The 11278-nt window shown below is 45.6% G+C and overlaps 2 long non-coding RNA genes across 4 annotated transcripts in view; one reads left to right on the top strand and one right to left on the bottom strand.

Moving 5' to 3' along the window:
* The first annotated feature begins 1453 nt into the window (after window positions 1–1453).
* The window catches only part of LOC120610984 (uncharacterized), a 68640-nt gene continuing 58815 nt past the window's right edge, over window positions 1454–11278 (top strand). The window contains exons 1-2 of one of the 3 annotated variants that reach the window (XR_005655047.1): window positions 1454–1716; window positions 7657–7822. This is a non-coding gene — a long non-coding RNA (uncharacterized LOC120610984). The remainder of the gene's footprint in view (window positions 1717–7656; window positions 7823–11278) is intronic. The other 2 variants (XR_005655048.1, XR_005655046.1) reach the window with 2 other exon arrangements.
* LOC120610986 (uncharacterized) lies at window positions 1458–7610 on the bottom strand. The gene is made up of 3 exons (XR_005655049.1): window positions 7362–7610; window positions 6737–6925; window positions 1458–1537 (listed from the first exon to the last, which is right to left on the bottom strand). It is a non-coding gene; the product is annotated as an uncharacterized LOC120610986 (long non-coding RNA).

Below are 11278 nucleotides of genomic sequence, written 5' to 3'. Positions count from 1 at the left end.
GAAACTAAAGATCCACAGGAGAAAGTGGGTGACACGATTTGGCTGCCGGCCACCCCCGGGACCTGGCAGCCATCTGGCAGGAGCAGAAGGTGTCTCTGGGTGTAGGGAGGAACGGGTCCCGCTGAAGGTGAGAGGCTGGCCGGCCCCTCGGGGGTGGGAGTGGGGGCGGGGGTGGTGGTGAGCTGCTGGAATCACTGTCCAGGGGCTGTGGCCAGCTCAGGTACCTCCCGGCTGAGACCAGGTCGCTGGAGGCTGCAGTCTGTCGGTGGGATGCGGCGGATGGTGATGGCAACCGCAGCGCCGGTCGCTGGGCACATCGATGCGGGCCTGCCTGGTAGCCTGGCAGGGAGAGGATGGCGGCGGCTGGGCTGTGGGGGTCTGTCCAGAGCGTAACGGGAGCCCAGCTCGCAGCTGGAGTCCAGGACAGAGTCCAAGTGTGCACGAGAGGGGCCGGGCTGGCCGGAGACGGCGGCGGCGCGCTCCAGAGCGAGGCCCAGCGGCAACAGCGGGAACCTGGAGCGCTATTCCTGGAACAAAGGCAAGCACGCGCGGGAGGGGACAGGAGCGCGGGGGAGATCAAGGCGACTGGAACGTAAGGGAGGGGGAGGCGCGGCGCGAGGACGCCTGTGGCGATCTGGGCGGTGGCGACCGGCGCGCGGACCCTCCCCCGAGCACCCGCCCCCAGGCCCGAGGGTCTCCCGGCCTAGAAGTCCTCGTCCTCCACCCATCCAAAGACCCGCTTCATCTCGGCCAGGAAGCCCCGGTAATCACTGAGCAGGGGGCTCGCCTTCCTGATGTAGGGGATCACCCACTGCAGCGCCGGCCCCGTGAGGCGGGTGATGAGGAACGTCACCTTCAGGGCATCGCTGGAGAACAGGGTCTCGTCCACCAACATGTAGGCGCCCGTCTGCACGATGAACTCCGGGAGCCGGTCGGTATCGCCGTCAAACGTCTCGGGGAAGGGAATCGGATTCCTCCACCGACGCGTCTGGGGCCGCAGGGGCAGGGCCAGGAGGGCCTTGATCAGCTGCACTCTGCCGTCCATCGCGCGCGGAGCTCGCGGGGCTGGGCTGGGCGGGCGGCGGGGGCGGGGCTGGGCAGGGAGGCGTGGCGGGAAGTGCGTGCGCACAGAGGCGGGCCCAGGGCCGGGGTGGGCGGGACCGCGGGGCGGGACACGGCGCGTGCGCGGGCTCCGCCCACAAAGCCAGGTGTTCGCTAGTGCGCAGGCCTGAGAGGAGGAGGGTTGCGGTGGGGGCGGAGGCGTCAGAGGAAGCGGGCGGGGCTACCTACCGCTCGAGGAGGCGGGGTCAGAATCGGGGGGGCGGGGCCGAGGCTTACCGAGGCGAGCCAACGGGGAGCGGCGGGGACCAGGGGAGGAGCCCAGTTCACCTGGCACTACGCAGTGAGGGAGGAGCCTGCTGCACGTGGGAACCACGGGGCCCCTCTTCTGGGGTTTGAGGAGTTCCACCTTTTCACCCCTTCAGCCCCAGGGAATCTTCGGCTGACCTTCGACTCTGGACGCCACTTGAGTGAGGTCCTGCGGGCACATTTTCCTGTTTGCGGATGAATCTCTCAGCCAGAGAAGTATTGCACTGCTGGTTGTAGATGTGACCTTGCACCGTAATGGAAAAGCCCCAAATGTCATCCAACATAATCCAGAGCAGGATATTCAAGGAATAATGCACCACGACCAATTACTGTAAAGAAGGTTAAATGGTAAGAAATCTCTTAATTCGCTATGTTAGGAAGCCAAAAGAGGATTATCACTGTAGAAACCCAAAGACAAAAATAAGAGAAGTGGGATGCATTCCAAATGCGACTTTATACATGTTCTACGTAAGAATAAAGGAATGGAATAGCTAAGAGTGTCACCAATTGGAAAGGAGGAGGGGAAATTAACCATCACTCATTATGTCTGAATTCATCTGTATTCATCTGAGTACAAAATCAATATAAATTCATCACCACCTTTCACACATACAGAAAATAACCAGTTAAAATATACAGTGGTGTTATATACCCTATTCAGGAAAGCAATTCAAAGGAAATAGTGCCTAGGAATGTTTGTTTGTTTGTTTGTTTGTTTGTTTGTTTTAATATATATTGAAAAAGCCACATTAAATGTTTTAAATGCTAAAGAGGGATACCAAAGAAGACTCACAAATGGTACAGTGTCCCCAGATGTAGGATAAGATGACTCAACATCATAAAGATGTTAAATTTCCCTAAGTCAAATGCACTTCCAACACCTGACTAGTGTTGGGGTCATGTCATGAGCCAATATTGTGTTTAATTCAATTATGTGCACTATTCTCCCCACCACCACCACCATTATTCTACCAAAGAAGCACCAAGGGGATTTTGTTTTGCTTAGACAAGCTGATTTTAGTGTTATGTGGGAGAATAAACAACCACACTGTGTGTAAATGTTTGAAACATAAGGATAATGAGGGATGACTTGCTTCAACAGATACTCACAAATATATTATCATTTATTAGTTTATTTTTATTGTCTTTTTCCCCCTGACTAAAATACAGGATGCTGGCAACTTCAGTAAATGCCCCGGGAATAGGGCTTTCTCTTTCAGTAAATGCTCCGGGAATAGGGCTTTCCCACAGCTAGCTCCCAATCAGGGAGCTGAGAATGAGTCTTTTTCAGGGAGCTGTGACAGGTCAGATAATGACAGTGGTCTAGGTTGGGACTTTTCAACTCCATCTGCCATATCCACATGTTTGCACCATGAGACTTTCTTTCACTAGCACCTGCCCGTACCCGAATTGCCCTCATCAGACTTCAGCCTGCCTACCTCATGGCCTCATCACCATGCCTTTGCCCAGCGCCTTGAGAACCAACCCCAGATATCCAGGATAAGATTCCTTTCCTCCCCACTGGGCTCCACATGGAGCACGCCTCAGCCACCCTCTCTGCCTTAGCCTCCCACGCTGGCAGATCATGGCAAAGGAGTCCATGACAGGGACTCCCTCCTTCTTCAGTGGGTGTGTTTAAGCACAGGTTAGACACAGCTTAAGAGGTGAGGACCCCGAGAAGAAAGATTCATTTGATGCGAACAGCAAGAAGGAATTTATCTGCTGAGGTGGACTACCCACGGTCAACCAAGGGCCCAAATTTTATAAAGAATAAGAGCCTAGCAGGCATTTGCTGACAGGGGCCTCTCACATACTCTGTACACTGGAAAGAACCTCAGACTGAACTCTCGGCTTCCTGCACTATGTCCCGTTCGTTTACACTGCCTGAGTCAACCACTGCAGGGAAACTCTGGTTGCTGTCTTTCCTGTCCAATCAGAACTGTGTGACTTGGGCACCTCATTTACTTAAAATGGACCTAACTGAAAACCTAGACAAGAACTATGAAAGACGGCATCCTTTTTGTCTCGTGGAACACAGTTTAGCTTGCTACCTGAATCTGTGTCTCCTGGGCTGCAGCAGCTCCTGTTTTGCTCAAATAAATACCTTTTATTCTTTATTACAGTCTAAAATTAATTTTGGTTTACAGAGGTAAATAGTGGACTGAAAGATATGTCATAAGAAAATATCCAGAATGAAGCACAGAAAGGTAAACAGATGAAAAATACAGCTAAGGTAAGACAGGCGGAGGATATAGTATGAAAAGAGTTTGAAGAGGACTAGACAATATTTCATTGGAGTTTGAGAAGAGGAGAAGAGATAGAATGAAGCAAAAGGAATATTAGAACAGATATTATCTGAGAACAAACATCTAGCATAGAAAGATGAAAACAATCTACATCTAAGCACATCTTAGGACAATTATTGAAAACCAAAGACAAATAGAAAAATTCTAAAGCCTTCAGTGGAATAAAAGCAAATTACCTTCATAGTAGCAATAATTAGCCTGACAGCTGACTTCTCAATAGTAAAAAAGAAAGAAACCAAAAGAAAATGAAATATTATCTTCTATGTGATAAAATAAAATAATTCCCAATGAAAAAATCCTGTGCCCTGCCAAAATATACTTCAAGAATGAAGATGAAATAAAGATACTTCTATATGAAAAAAAAAAAAGAGAAAACCCTGAGAGAATTTATCACCAGCATAATAGTACTTAAAGGAAATACTAACAGATAGTCCTCAGGCAGAAGAAAAAAATTTAAGTGAGTGAAAATTAATGAACTGTAAAAATATGGGGGCAGATCTGAGTGAATGCTGCCTTAAGGGTTTTAAAAACACAAAGAAACAAGCCATGACCCACTGTATCTTAGCTTCTGCACCCCCTGACTCCGTCTTTATGTCTCACTTCTTGCTATCAGTGGGTGAGCAACAGCCTTAAAATCTAAGCATTTCTTGGGGTTCTGGGCTGGCTTTCTTCTGAGCCCATCCTCAGGAGATCTCATTTACTGCAGGGACTCCCACGTTGAACCTCTTGCAAGAAAGGACTCCCGGCTCCGGGTCTTTCTTCTTTCCTAAATTCCAGACTGTATTTCCATTCTACTTACTGTTCATCTTCATTTTGAATATCACCGACACCTCAAAATTGTTGCAACATGATCTCTTTACCTTTCCTTCTCTTTACCTTACCTTTCCTTCCTGAAATTGTTCTGCCCTGTGTCTCTTTTCTCACTTGGTGGGACCACCATCCTTCCAGGCAGCAGTGTCATCAAACTTGTAGTAGCCCTTGACTCTTTGACGTCCCTTTTTTCACATAGTGGCCACTGCACACACACTGCAGTCCATGTTTACCCATGTTTTTCATTTAATCTTCACTGCACTTTTAGGAGCTTCAGCATTGACTACCATCCACTTGGACTAACAACCTTCTTACAACTAAATGGCCTCCCTTTCTCTGGTGACTCCCTGTTTTGATCTGTTCTGCACAGTGACAGCTAAACGATAGATTTGAAAGGCAAATTAGATCTTGTTATTCAAGGCCTCGAACTCTCTAAGGAGTCTGGAGCATCCAACTCAGGTTTCTTTGCTCTAGGCCGCTCCCCACCCACCCCCTATCTTTTGCCACTTACATCATTAGCTCTCTTTTCCAATCCGACCATAATATGCATTCTTTCCTGAGAAGGCCATGTGTTTCACACTCCTGCTCCTCTGCACTTTCCCCTCCTTAATCCTTTACCCTGCCTCCTCTCTCTCCTGCACCACATCAACACTTCAGCCTGCCGCACTTTCTTGTCAGACTAGCCTAAGGTAGTCAAACAAATCTTCAAGAGCACTTTGTCAATTCCTCTATCAGAACACCACCCACATTGCACCTTCTGGTTAAACCAGTGAGTGGACGAGAGAGTTTATGAAATCCTCGAGGGGAAGCATTTCTGGAGCTCTCCCAATGAAAGGGACTATTTCAGTATCTCCTTATGTGCTTTTTGAACCTTCCTATATGTTGTGCTATATACTGAGCTACATTACATCAGAAAAGAATAAGCTATTAGCTGAGAAATTGTAAACTGGTGTTAAACTTAGGAGAGACGAGACGTATACGTGAAGAAGTTGTACAGGACCTGATGTATTCATCAGCATAGAGCCATTAGCATAGACAAAAGTAACGCACTGCGGAACAAAAAATTGGTTAACTGGACAATGTGTTGTAAGGTGTGGATTATGTGATACGAATGGTAAGTAGAAAAGGAATTAGAGAAAGCAGATTGGTGTCAGTTGGGATGACATGGGAAAGTGTCCAGGAAGGAGGTGGTATGACCAGAGACATGCATGACAATGAAAAAACAATCACAGTTGACTTCATATGAAAGCTTAGTACGTGCCAGGCAGTAGTCTAAAGGCTTTGCTTTAACTCACCGAATGTTATGGCAGTCCAATGATGTAATTCTCATTGGTATCCTAATTTTACCGATGACGAAACTGAGACACACGCTGCCAAAGGCCGCCATGCTATCACCACACACACACCAATACCACACACACACACACACACTCCACAATGAAGGACACAAAAAACAACAAGGTAGGGAATAACTGTGATATGAATTCAAACAGCATACCTCCAGCCCATATACTTAACCACTATCCATAGTGCATAGTAGATAAGAAGTGATTATTTTTCACAGACAGGCTATGGACATGATTTGAAGTATAGATGGGACAAGAGTGAACTGTGACCATAGATCGAGGGGACATAGGTTATCTGAGAGATAGAACCTGTGTGGCATTGGTCGTCATATGCCGAGTATTAAGAGGATCCAGCGTGTGTCCATCTGCTGAGGCCAGCCAGAGGGAGAAGCTTGGTAACACATGAGGAAAGAGCTGAGAGATCCTGGGACAGGATTCACATCTATCTCTTTTGTCTTCCTTCTCTTCCCTCCCCATGTGGATTAAGTTCCCAGATCCATCCCTTCACTGATTTCTGAACAAAGCCTGCAACAACTCTCCTGCCATCTGGATCTTTGTCAAAGTCTTACCCCAAGCCCCCAACTCTGGAGGAACTCACCTATCTTTCTCCGAGCTTGCAAAGCAGCAGCCAGACTCTATTAGATAGTCACCTATGTGGGCCCATTGCTGTGTTCTTAGCACTGCGCAGTAATCTGGCCGTATGTCTCTGGTGTTTTAGCTTCCTAAACCATAGTTTGGAACTGAATTTAACCAATTTCATGTTGCTGTTTCTTCATATTTCCTCTTGGAGAACTATGAGACCATCTCTCTCAGCTACTGTTGGATGTTGACGATATTCCAGGGGTGGGTAGGGCGACATCATGAATAATTACATAACATGACCCAGTGATGATGTGATTCACCTACCACAGTTGGGAGCAGTCGAGTTCAACATTGAAGATAGTCATCCCTAGGTGAGCTGCATATCCCTGTTTGAGTGGCTGTAAAATTCACTTAGCAGATGGCCTCCTGAAAAGGAGTAGGCTTCCAGTCTCAACTTAATCATGAAACATGGTGTCCTTTCCAGACAAGATCTGAAGCCAGTTACCTTTCATCCTGTAGCAACAGAAGAAATCGTTACTCTGCAGATGGCGGTGGGGCATAAAATGAGGGAAGGAGCCAGAGAAGAAGTGAAGCTGCTTGTGCCTAAGTCTTGAAAGTGGGAAGGGTTGTGGGATTTCCACAGACAAAGGGAAGACAGGATAGGATATGGAAATCCTGAAAAGGGCGGTTGGGGGCTGTTTGAATTAATCGCTGAGGCCAATTCTGGGAGGCCGCTATGAGCGACCTTGTCATTGGTTTTCCTTGTCTTTCTTTTGCAACCTGAACTGACTTGCCAAAATTCCAACTTTGAGTTGAGTCCTTCGCTCTGTGAGTCCTTCGCACTGTGCCCAGGCCAGCACTATCTGATTCCAGACCTCACATGAGTCCCCTGGTTCCCCTGATGTCTCCCCATGTACTCATCTAAGAGCAAAGAAGAACTAACATTTACCTGTAGGCATGGGAGAAGTAAAGCATGGAAAGCTCTGTGGAGGAGGGTGCAGTTGAACTAGGCCTGGGTAAACCTGGTCAGCAAGATTTCCAGAATCTGAAATGACAGGAAATAGAGACTATGATAATGTGTAAAGGCCTGAGTAGTAGAGGTGCACATTGAAGAATGGGCATAGATGTAAAAGTGATAGCAATATAAGCGAAGGTGAGTTGTTTTGGTTGAGCCTTGAGCTATGGGCAGCGTTTCCACTCAGAGACCTGGAGAGAGTGGACAGTCTCCATGTCAATCATTGCAGGTCCTCCAATGACGATGTGTGAAGGCGGGGCCATAGAAGGATGGCAAAGGAGCCCTGCTACGCGACCTAGCTCATTAAAATCTGGATTGTACACTTGCGGCTTCCGTGGACGGTTACCGCTAGTGCCGAGGGAACATGGCGGCTCCCTGTACCGCGATCTCAAAATGTAAGTTTACTTCACTTTATTTCGTAATTGGCTTTCTGTAGTGTGATTTTGAGAGACTCGGGTAGATGGTGTGTCCTGATGTACTTTGACAGGTATGTCTCATGTGCTCCTGGATTGATGACAGGGAATGTCCGTTGGCCGCGTTGGCGCAGTGTTGTGCTTTATCTATCAACATGATGGGTCTTCCGGATCATTTTGGTGTTTTTAAGTGTGGGTCTTGAACGCCCCCATTCGTGGTCTTAAGTGGTGGGTGGGTGGGTGGATGGCCATGTGTGTGTGTGTGTGTGTGTGTGTGTGTGTGGCGTTTGCTGCTTAAAATGAGGAAATGGCTAGTGCTTTTGGCTGAGTCGGTTGTGCGTCCAGGACATCACAGTGACGGTGGGCCGCCAGGGAGCTGATTTTGCCGTTTATTTTACAATGTTGTTGGGTGGACATTGTTGCCGGGTATTTGTTTAAATCTTGGTCTTGGCCATTTTCCTGAGATTTCTTAGCAGTGACAAGATTTCTATCATCCTCGACCCGAAAAGAGAAAGTAAGGCCTTGAGGAGTGTGAGTGCATTTTTGACAGCTGCTGGCCGCTTTGCTGCCTTGGAGCACAGTATTTTTGTTTCGTTTAATAACATGACTGTATGTTTAATGTCATTTGTTTGGTTTGATTTCGGAATCGGCCTTCTTCATATGTTGCCTTTAAAAAGGAAAAAAAAAATCCTGATAATTTCCGTGTGAAAATGGGTAAACAGCGGCCTGGTTGGCTCCGGGGTTGTTGACTGACCATCGGAATCTCCTTCAGTTACCATTGAATGCTGTTGTGCACTTGTATATAATGTACTTGTGTATTTAATATCGTCGTATTCAACCAAGAGTGGTCCAGGCGCCTTTCTTTTTGTGCTTTTCCCACAAAACAGGTTGTGCTGTTTGCAATTTTAGAATAAGGAAAATAGCAGTTTGGTCGGCAAGACCTTGTCGCTTTAAGTCCCTGAAGGGAATCACCCTCCGCCAGGGATTCTGTTTCTTGTTTTATTTTATAATATAATATAACATAGTATAATGGTGCGCTCTTTTCCCTTTTTCATTACATTGCAGTCATTTGAATTTGTTTAATTTTTATTTTCGCCGTGTTTCATAAATATTCTTCACATGAAAGTGTATTCAGTGTGCACTTTGGGAAATGAATTGTCCCGCTGGGCACTGGAAAGTTTTACAAACTCTGAATACCCCGGAGTCGTTCCTGTCAGGCATTTAATTTAATTTTACATGCTCATCCTCGGGGATTCAATTAAATTTTGGTTCTGGCGCTACTCACAAATTTCCTTTAAATGGTTCGGTGTAAATTTTTATCAACAGGGGAGGAATTTAACATCTGATTGAGCGCCTTTACGTTTATAATATACTTGCGTGTTTGACATAAGTCATTTTGTTAAATTCTGGCCTTGTTCTTTATAAATTTTCTTAAAAATGAACGTTTTGAAGTACTCTCGATTTACAGTGTAGAGCAATCAGTTGGCTGAGTCCTTGGCGTTTTACGACAGTGAATGCTCTCGTTAACCATGTCGTTATCCGCCGTTAACACAGTCCGGGATTTTGTTTTGTAGAAAAAAATTGTGTTTGGTATCATTTTATTCTAGTAAATGCGGGTCCTGTCCCTTTTCATAAGCTTTGCGTTAAAGATTTTCACGTTCCTTTCAATTTACAAATGAGGAAAAGGTGGTTTTAATTGTCTTTGTGCTTCTTGCTTTGCGACAGTTAGTGGCTTCAAGCGGCTCGCTAACCTAACCTTTCATTTTATTTTACCATTAAAATTTTAAATTTGTTGAAAAGCTAGTTTTTGTGTCTCTTATTTCACATACCTACTAAAAGTAAAGGAATTTTCATTTTCAATGTAAAAATAAAAATACACACATTGGCGGAGCGTTTGTTGTTTTACCACAGTGAATTCCGGGAAGTGCCGGTCACCGGCCACCACCGGACTTCATTTAGGATCTTTGGGGATTTCATATCTGCTAATAATTGCATGTTGAATATGACGTTATTCAACCCAATTCCGATCTTAGTCTTTTCATGCATTTCCTTTGAAAATCGTGGAGCATTTTCAATTTACATATAAGGAAATTCACCCCCAGGATGAGTGCTCTCTGTTCTCTAGGAGTGAAGGGCCCTGCCGGTCATGTGCATACTTTTGAGTATTATTTTAGAACCGCACTTGTGCATTTAATGTATTGATATTTCTTTAAATGTTGGCCTAGGTCCTCCTTCCCAAGTGTTCTCCCGTGGAAACCAATGTTTTGTGCAGTTTTTCTTCACACACACAAAAAAGGAGGATATGCCCGTTTATGTGCTGACCCGTCTGGCCCAGGGCAACAACTATCCTCCTTGTTTGAAGTCCTGGGCCATACTGCACATGCTACTCCCCGCCCCCAACCTGCCATCGCAGACAGTGCTGCCCTCACCTCCTAGACCACCAGTGCTGGCCGTGCCTTAATGCCTCTAGTGCTAGCACATTGGCTTAAAAAATAGGCAGCGCCCATCGTGTGACACCTAGCGTGTATGCAAGAGGAGAAGTATATTAAAGGAAAACTGTTGTGTTATCCAAAACCCTAAGGACCCTAATCACTGAGAGTAACCTGATACTTGGTGTTAAATAAAATAGTTACTTCCTTTTGATAATGGTGATAGTTGCCTTTTTCGCTGGTTGATTCTGGATACTGATTCACATTATGTGTATTATCTCATGTAGAAATGATTTAATGCTTTATAGTGGGGAAACATTGATGATCTCTAAATCCACCTTGATTACTTTTAGCAATGTGAAAGATTCATCGCTGGTGTTTGGGTTGTAGTTTATCTGTGTCATTGGTACTGGCAGGAATGCAGATTTCAGGAAGTGGGACGCTAACTAGCCTCACTAATCCTGACTTTTCAGGCAGAGCCCTAGACCTTGAGCAATATCTAAGTGTGGAATGAAGGTATTTTTATTACATGTCCATTGTCCATTGTATCCTAGGGGTATACTTGCCAATTAAGAGCAAATTCCCCAATCCATATACTACCAAATGTTTAATTTTTTCTGTTGTTTTCTCTTCAAAGACCTATGTTCATTGTCAGATGGTAGTAACATTGTGTAATTAATGTATGAAAGTCTTCATGAAATTGTTCTGAGTTAAATTAGCTCATTTCTAGTTTTAGCAATTTTTGAACTTACTATGTTACCAGTTACTCAGTCTAATATAACGACACAGTCGTTTAATATGCATTTCTTGGTCTCTCAAGTAGAACACAAAACCCACTTGATTGATTTGTTACCCATAATCTTGCATGGTATATGTCAGTAATTGGTAACAAAGTGAGAACATGTAAACCATTCCAAAGGTTTGTTACCCATAATTTTTCGTAAGAGTCGATTGCCTTATTGCTGAAGAGAAAAAACTGGAGTTCTGAGACTCCCCTTCTAGCAAATAA

This window comes from Pteropus medius, unplaced genomic scaffold (genome assembly GCF_902729225.1).
Source record: "Pteropus medius unplaced genomic scaffold, Ma_sr-lr_union100, whole genome shotgun sequence".
NCBI lineage: Eukaryota > Metazoa > Chordata > Mammalia > Chiroptera > Pteropodidae > Pteropus > Pteropus medius.
Note: the sequence above shows the minus strand (reverse complement) of the source record. Positions and strands in the feature narration are given on the sequence as shown.